Below are 8,967 nucleotides of genomic sequence, written 5' to 3' on the forward strand. Positions count from 1 at the left end.
CTGTAGCAAAGATGACTTACAGATCAAAGCCAAAGGCTCAGCAGTCTCCTCCCTAGCTTCCCAGAGAATCCTAGGATAAATCCCATCCGGCCCAGGGGACATATCTATTTTCACACTTTCCAGAATTGCTAACACCTCGTCCTTATGAACCTCAAGCCCTTCTAGTCTAGTAGCCAGTATCTCGGTATTCTCCTCGACAACGTTGTCATTTTCCTGTGTAAAAACTGACGAAAAATATTCATTTAGCACCTCTCCTTGGTGCTGGTTTAGCACACTGGGCTAAATAGCTGGCTTTTAAAACAGACCAAGGCAGGCCAGCAGCACGGTTCAATTCCCGTACCAGCCTCCCCGAACAGGCTAGGGACTTTTCACAGTAACTTCATTGAAGCCTACTTGTGACAATAAACGATTTTCATTTTCATTTCATTTCATTTCATTTCATTTTCATTTCATTTCATTTCATTTCCTATCTCCTCGGACTCCACGCACAACTTCCCACTACTGTCCTTGACTGGCCCTACTCTTACCCTAGTCATTATTTTATTCCACACATATCTATAGAAGGCTTTAGCGTTATCCTTGATGCTACCTGCCAAAGACTTATCATGTCTCCTCCTGGCTCTTCTTAGCTCTCTCTTTAGGTCGTTCCGAGCTAACCTGTTACTCTCAAGCGCCCTAACTGAACCTTCACGTCTCATCTTTTAAAAAGCCTCCTTCTTCCTCTTGACAAGTGTTTCAACTTCTTTAGTAATCCACGGTTCCCTCGCTCGATCACTTCCTCCCTGCCTGACAGGTACATACATATCAAGGACACGCAGTAGCTGTTCCTTGAACAAGCTCCATATTTCCATTGTGCCCATCCCCTGCAGTTTTCCTCTCCATCGGATGCATCCTAAGTCTTGCCTCATCGCATCATAATTGCCTTTCCCCCAGCTGTAACTCTTGCCCTGCGGTATATACCTATCCCTTTCCATCACTAAAGTAAACGTAATCGAATTGTGGTCACTATCACCAAAGTGCTCACCTACCTCCAAATCTAACACCTGTCCTGGTTCATTACCCAGTACCAAATCGAATATGGATTCGCCTCTCTTTGGCCTATCTACATACTGTGTCAGGAAACCCTCCTGCACACATTGGACAAAAACGGACCCATCTCAAGTACTCGAACTAAGCGTTTTCAGTGAATATTTGGAAAGTTAAAGTCCCCCATAACAACTGCTCTGTTACTTTCGCTCCTATCCAGAATCATCTTTGCAATCCTTTCCTCTTCATCTATGAAATCTATGAAATCTCTGGAACTTTTCGGAGGTCTATAGAAAACCCCTAACAGGGTGACCTCTCCTTTCCTGTTTCTAACTTCAGCCCGTACTACCTTGTGAGGAGATAGTTCGATTGTGGGATTAACGGGAACAGTCAATGTGCCGGGAACTGGCGTCATGGGCCAACTAACCTCCGTGGGCACTTTGCTGACCGCGACCTCATCGAATGGCGAAGTATAGTGGATGAGTTGAATGCCTCAGTTCTTCCACGACGTCTTGGTGTCTAACTAATGGTACAACTTTCAGAATAATGCGGACTAAATCTTCAAGCAAGATCCTCGCTCATTCCTATTATTTTGTGAATTGATCCAATAAAAATCCTGAGCACATATTCTCAAAATAATAGAAACAAAACTTGAATCACAAGGACCACGTTCGTTTTCAAATCTGTTTTAATATATTGGTAATCCGGACGGGGTGCGTTAAAAAAGTTAGTTGAATAATAAAACGCTAGGGAATTGTAAAAAGTGCACGATAAAATTGAAGTATAACAGAAAGAAAGTAGAAACCTGGAAATGTCCTCAGTGTAACTGCGTGCCATATATTTTATCGTTAGAAGAGAGGACATTAAGCGATAGTTCCACTTCTGCTTTGCGTGCAATCATAAAATTGTGGCGAAAATGTGCAGGAACCCACGCTCTTTGGACGTTCGGATTTTCGAGCCCAAAAGGGAAAACTTTCTGCAACTCATCTTGTCTAGGCAGCAGGTTTCCGCACGTTTCCCTTGATTAAGAGTGTGAAATCCTCTTTAATGGCCAGGTCAGCATAAATTGTCTGCCGAGAAAAATTAACAGATTGCATTAAATAATCGATAGCATCGTTAGAGAGACAGGAGGAGATCATTGGGCTTTCCCAATGCATTCCACTAGTTCATGGTTCATGGCTGATCCCGCCCACCAACCATCGTTCCATTGCCCTTCGGTCAATTCCCCAGTGGATATCTAGCAATATCAGTTTCAACGTTTCCAAATTACACCCAAGACTCAAAACGTTTTTGGGGGGATAGAGCTTTAGATTTCCTTTCTTATTTTATTGCCTTACCTCTTGTTTTGAATGGCTCAATTGTTTAAACATTGCCTCCCTGTTCTGGATTCCCTCAACCAGAGCAAATTATATCTCCCTGTCAAGCTTATCGAATCATGTAACCAACTTAAATTCATGAAACAAACTTCAATAAATCCTCTCAAATCGGGAGAATACCAGCGTTGTTTGTGTTGTGCTGCCGTGCCGACTATGCAAAGATATCGAGGATCATGTGACAATTATATGAAACCCGTGATTAAATATCACTGCAGTGTACCTACATGTAATAACAACAACAAGTCAATACTTTTACCTCCTTATTCTGATGCTGTGATCTGGAGACTGCTAGTTCGTCATCGCTGTTCATGATTCCTGCCAGAAAGAACATTTTATACAGATTATACATTTCACATTGAGGCGGTTGAAATACCGAATGAACCAGTGATGAAGGAATGGATGGAGCGCGCCGAGGAATTATAAAATCATTACCTGTCTGCCTCTTCCTGAAACTCCTTCTCGGGACCACAAAAAAGAATCCAAGAAGTAGTAGCGCTGCCAAAATACCAGACATCGTGAAAATACAGAATGTAGATAACAAAGTATCAGCAACTGCAAAAAAAAACGAACATTAAAAAACAACGTTTGGGAAATAATTGAATAAATTAAGACATTGTAACATCTGAATAGAGTCATAGAGTCGTACAGGTATACAGCATGGAAACATGCCCTTCTGCCCAACTTGTACATCTCGCCAGGTTTGACCACTACGCTGGTCCCAATTGCCCGAATTTGGTCCATATCCCTCTATACACAGTGTACCCATATAAAAGTTGAAATGATTTTTAAAAGTCAAGATTGTACCTGCTTCGACTACTGCCTCTGGCAGTTCGTTTCAAACAATCACTGCCCTTTGTGTGATGAAACTTTCTCTCTGGGCCCGTTTGTATCCCACCCCTCTCACATTAAACCTATGTCCGCTAGTTGCAGACTCCACTAGCATTGGGAAAATATGTTGACTATCTACCTTATCTATGCACCTCATTATTTTATACACCTACATGAGTTAACCCCTAAGTATCCAACGTTCCAGGGGAAAATGTCCCAGTCTAACCAGCTCCTCCTTATAACTCAAACAATCAAGTCCCGGTAGCATCCTCGTAAATATTTTCTGCACTCTTTCTAGTTTAATAATATCCTTTCTATAATATGCTAACCAGAACTGTACACAGTATTCCAAGTGTTGCCTCACGAATGTCTTGTACAACTTTACCAAGACGCCCCATCCCCTGTATTGAATGTTCTGAATAATTAAACCAGTCATACCGAATGTTCTCTTCACCACCCTGTCCACCTGTGACTCCACTTGCAAGGAGCTATGAACCTGTACCACTAGGTCTCTTTGTTCTCCAACTCTCTCCAACACCCTACCATTAACTGAGTAGGCCCTGTCCCGAAACGATCTACCAAAATGCTTCACCTGACATTTATCCAAATTAAACTCAATCTGCCATTCATCCGACCACTGGCCCAATTGATCAAGATCCCGCTTCAATCTGAGATAACCTTCTTCACACTGCCACTTACTAAGCATGCCTCTTAAATTCTCATCCAAATCATTGATATAAATAACAATCTGTAATTTGGCTGGCAACAGAGAATATGCTCGTAGCTCTACGTTTTACTCGCTGGCAAAGCAGGCACTGAACGATACGGCCAAACCATGCACGTGAGCTCAATTATTAGGAGCATGATTAAATCAGTCGGCCTATCACGGCCGCTTCGCCACTCAATACGATCATGGCTTATTGGTCACATTAACTTAACTTTCCCCATATTCTTATTTGCCCTCGTGTTCAGTGATAGAACATCCACAGCTCCATGGAATACAAATCTCCATGGAGATTCTCAGTCGGCGGAATCCTCGGATTCGCGAATTTTCCGTCGGCGTGGGGATGCCCACATTGGAAAACCTCATTGGCCGGCTGCCGGTGTGCAGGATCCCGCAGCCGGCAGAGGTGCGCTGCACCCGAAAATGGGTGCGGCGGGAGGGAGAATTCAGCCCACATCAAACAAAACTCTGAAAGATTGAGAGGTAGTGATAGTTGAATTATGAGACAATTATGCATTAGCACACACGAAAAGAATGACACTGTAATTTACACACATACATTTCTCTAAGAAAAGCCTCGCATTAGCAGTAAATAGATTGGTAAAACGTTACTCTGAGCAGCTACCTCTATGAGATGACACACTTTCACTGAGAAGTAATTCACTGGCGTTGATTTGAACGGCACAAACACAGGGAGTTCCACTCCTCCAAGAATCCACCAAGAGACTGGTGTAACTCCTGATGGTGTAGGTCCCATCTGGCTCTATTGTCGCGGAATCGCTCTGTCCCTCGGTGTCCCGTCCAGACACGTTCCAGCGGACGGGAAATGAATCGGGATTCAAGCCTCTGACCAAACACAACAACGGGATCCTTTCCATGGAGGTAATCACATCCTGCGGAGGGATGAGGAGGAATATGCTGGGGGAACCCTCTAAAAGCAGAAAGTGAAATGGAATCCCATTAATATTTGGAACTCCTCATATTCAATTGTCACAATTAGAAATTATACGGACTAAAAATGTAATTTACCTGTAATCACTAACTTGGAGCCCTTTGCGAATATTCGCCCCAGTTTGTAGTCGTGGGTTGCACAGTAGTATATTCCAGAATCATTCCTCTGGGCATTTGCAATGAGCAGTGAATAATTACCCTCTTTCTCGTGAATCTCGCTGGAAAACCTGCCCTTTGCTGAGAGATACTTGCCCGCGGTGTAGACCAGCTTCATATCGTTTCTCTCCCTCTGTTTGTACCAGAAGACGGTTTGAGCCATTGTACTCCCAATTCGGCAGCTAAATTTAGCAAGACTACCGGCAGGGTGTGCCTGAACCGGCGGAGACAGGGACATGATTGGCTGAGGCAAAATAACTGGGCACAGGAGAGAAAACAAGGGACATATCAGGTAATGGCGCGCCCTCCGCAGCCTCACCGCACCCCGGTCCCCCACCACCATGGCAAGTTTAGGCGAACATGGGCCCAGAGGAAAACCGGTATTGTTAAAGTATCGTCTATCTCCAAAAACGCTCAGCGCAGGACAACATGTCCATTGATTTGGGCGTTAATAGCGTCGCTTTCCCCTTTATTCTCCGAAGGCAGAGTCGGAATCCATTAACCAGTAAAGCTGGCTTAATGACTGTGATCGACACAGGGGAACTGTCGTCAGTTAAAAATTTAAAGAGATTAATCAAAGCCAAAATTTGCAACAATTACTTTTTCCCTGAACACCTCTTCCGTTCCTTCTCCTCTCAGCTGGCGTTGGGCGCTGGAGTTTGTTCACATTACATCTTGTTATAATGGTTTGCATGCAAAGCTCCCCTCTGTCCACAAGAATCACAATTTAACTCAGGTATTTCAAATTCCGGATTAATTACCTAATTAATTAACTGATGCAAGGCATTTTCTACTCTGTCTAATAAATCTTTTTTTCTTGATTAAACGTGCACACTGATGTACAATAATGTCACCGCACAGCACGTAAGGAGGCGAGATGGCTCTTTGTATCTGTTCTGACTCATTTCAAGATTTGTCCCCTCTCCCGCGCTTCTCTTCAGTCTGGCGTGCAGAATCTACTTCCTATTCAAGTTATTATGCAGATCATTCTTTTGCTGAGTATCTTCAATCTTTGACCCACTGCTTGCCACCTTTCCTGCCAGCAGAAGCATTATATCCTTATTTTACCGACCCAAATCCTGCCCTTCTCTATCTGAACACACCAGGATAACTCACCCTGGAAGAGGTGGAACAATGAACAGACACCGAGGACGCTCATTGTCCGTGATACAGACTCGAGACTCTGAGCCCCAATTGAAACGTCACCGTGAACTCGTTCTTCTTCTCTCTGTGTGAAGGAGGTGTGAAATATGCAGAGTGAATAGCGCTCCATGTTTATTAATACATACACGATTGGGGTTGGAACATCTTACCGAGGTAGGCAGCTCTCTGCGGTTTTCCTGTTTACTACAGGTCGAAGTGCTGGCACATATTCTGAATATGCTTTGCAATTTACCACAGTATCAAGCCACACTTTGAGGATAGCGCACCGAGCTGCATATTCTAGAAGGACACAGTGCACTGAAAAAGGTGCAGTAAATATTTCGCAAGGGTGACGTAAGAACCGAGAAGAGACAGCTATCAGGAAAGAATGCGATGGCTAGAGCTAATTTCTTCATTGAAAGAAAAGATGGAGGTTTGTTTGATCGATGTTTGCAGAGTTATGAATTGAGCCAAAAACTCAGAAGTAGGGAAGATGCATCTGCAGGATTACAAAACTATCAGTCATCGATATCAGATGGAGAGCATTATATCCAATCAAGAATTCAGGGGAAATGTGGTGGCAATTTCATAGGGAGTAGGTAGGAAACGTCCGTGGTTTCCACAAGGCGTGACATGGTGAATTGCAAAGATGCAGTTGACGGGAAAGCTAGATATCCGCATGATGGAGTAAGGAATGGAGCAATATGTTGTTGCCCGTGAGTTGAAGAGGGGATAGGTTGCAGGAGGATCCCGCGATGCTTGATCGTCCGGAAGGGACAAGTCGGGCCGAATGTCTTATTCTGTGCCATAAAGTGTTAAGGAATAACTTCTTAAATTACAAATAAAAGGCTCGGTCCAGCCCAGATTGTGAATTAATGCCTCTGCTTAGTACAATATACATAATCCTTCTCTGAAGAGAAGCCTTGTCGAGACACCATGTGAAAGTTGAAAGCTGAAAGTTGAAAGCCTTATTATATTGGTTGGTAATCAGGACATTTTGGTCATGAATTAGATGCGATAATAATCGCTCTGCTAAAAGAAAGAGCGTAGTGCTTTTCTACAACGCCAGTCCCGATCAAAGGATGTTTCAAATCTCGATAATGCCAATAAAGTAGCGAGGTTAGTGTTGCGATCTGGGGAACGCAGCAGCTCATTTGCGTAAAGCATTTCCGAGAAACATTAGTTTGACCATATATAGGCAACCTTTCGGAATGCTATGTTTGTGCAAATAACTAATCCGGGGAAGGCTGTGGTGCAGTGGTACAGGTTCTGTAATCCAGGTACCGAGAAACTGACCTGCGCAGCAGCTTTCGGATCCCAATACGGCAGGTCGTGATGTTGCAATTAAAGAAGAACCTAGAATTCAAAGTCCAATTGTTGTAAAATTCCGACCTTTTTCACCAATACCCCTTAGCTGCTGTCCGGAGCTGCTCTGGAAATGTGGTCCTAAAAGTCCAATTCATGGAAGTAAAAACTGTATAATTGAACTGTCGCTCATTTCTGAGACTTCATTACAGCATGCCCGAAAGTAGAGAGCTCCCGTGGTATTGCATTGGACTGTGAGTCAGAACAACATAGGAAAAGGAATAGGCCATTAGTCCCTCGGGCCCATGCCGCCATTCAATGAGATCATGGCCTAATTCGAAACATCATGGCCGATATCCATTATTGTGTTTGCTGAACAAAAATCTATCTATCGCAGATTTAAAATCTACAACTGTTGTGGCTTGAACTGCTGTTTGTGGGAGAGAATTCCAAACCTCTCTCATCCTTTGTTTGAAGAAGCGTTTTTTAACATCTATCCTGAATGGTCTGGCCCTAACTTTTAGACTATGTCCCCTAGTTTTATAATCTGAAACGAGTTTAAATATGTTATATTGACGTGGCCTGCCTGTTCCTGTTAATATATTGAAGAGTTCAATCAGATAACTCGTTAACCATCATCTAAATTCTAGTGAAAACAGGCCTACTCTGTATAACCGCTCCTCGTAGTTTAACGACTATAATTCAAGAATAATTTTGAAAATCTGCGCTGCACTACGTTCAAGAACAATATGTAATCCTCAGGGTATGGTACACACAGTTGCTCACACCAGGGTTATCTACACCTGCCGCATACTGTTGTGTCTTTATATCCAGTCGTCTTATATAAAGGCAGCATTAAATTAGTCTTTCTGGTTATGTTCTGCACTTGTTCTGGGCATTTTAAAGATCTATTCACCCGAGCCGCAAAGTCTCCCTGGACATCCACCATCCTTCACATCTTCAGATTGAGATAGTACCCTGATCTATCTTTTCTTGGTCCAAAATTTAAAACGGCACACTTACTTACATTAAATTCCGTCTGTCACAACTTTTGCTATTCATAGAAGCACAGTATCATAGAATAAGTACATAAATGATAGAAACAGTGCAAATTACACCTTTGGAGGCTGCAGCGACACATAAAAGACACCTGAACTGCCTATTCAATCAATGTTCCAGCGCTTGAATGTTATGATGTGCCATGTATTCATCCAGGAACGTTTTAAACGTTGTGAGGCAACCCGATTCTACCACCCGTAGAGGCAGTGCATTCCAGACCGTCACCAGCCTTTGGGTAAGATGGTTTCCGTCACAACCTCCCTAAACGTCCAGCGCCTCACCTTTAACTTGTGTCACCTCCTGACTGACCCTTCAATTAAGGGGAACAGCTGGTCCCTATCTACCTTGCCCATGCCACTCATTGAGGTCGTCCCACAGATTTCTCTGCTCCCGTGAATC

At 43.4% G+C, this 8,967-nt stretch overlaps 2 long non-coding RNA genes across 2 annotated transcripts; both read right to left on the reverse strand.

Annotated features, from left to right (window-relative positions):
- Nucleotides 1-1,737: 1,737 nt before the first annotated feature.
- On the reverse strand, nt 1,738-2,956 carry LOC140403060 (uncharacterized). Its single transcript, XR_011938234.1, has 3 exons — nt 2,835-2,956; nt 2,659-2,717; nt 1,738-2,096 (listed from the first exon to the last, which is right to left on the reverse strand). It is a non-coding gene; the product is annotated as an uncharacterized lncRNA (long non-coding RNA).
- Nucleotides 2,957-4,592: 1,636 nt separating this feature from the next.
- Nucleotides 4,593-6,243, reverse strand: LOC140403061 (uncharacterized). Its single transcript, XR_011938235.1, has 3 exons — nt 6,178-6,243; nt 4,984-5,319; nt 4,593-4,885 (listed from the first exon to the last, which is right to left on the reverse strand). It is a non-coding gene; the product is annotated as an uncharacterized lncRNA (long non-coding RNA).
- Nucleotides 6,244-8,967: the final 2,724 nt, after the last annotated feature.

The sequence above is a fragment of the Scyliorhinus torazame genome, chromosome 26 (assembly GCF_047496885.1).
Source record: "Scyliorhinus torazame isolate Kashiwa2021f chromosome 26, sScyTor2.1, whole genome shotgun sequence".
NCBI classification, from domain to species: domain Eukaryota; kingdom Metazoa; phylum Chordata; class Chondrichthyes; order Carcharhiniformes; family Scyliorhinidae; genus Scyliorhinus; species Scyliorhinus torazame.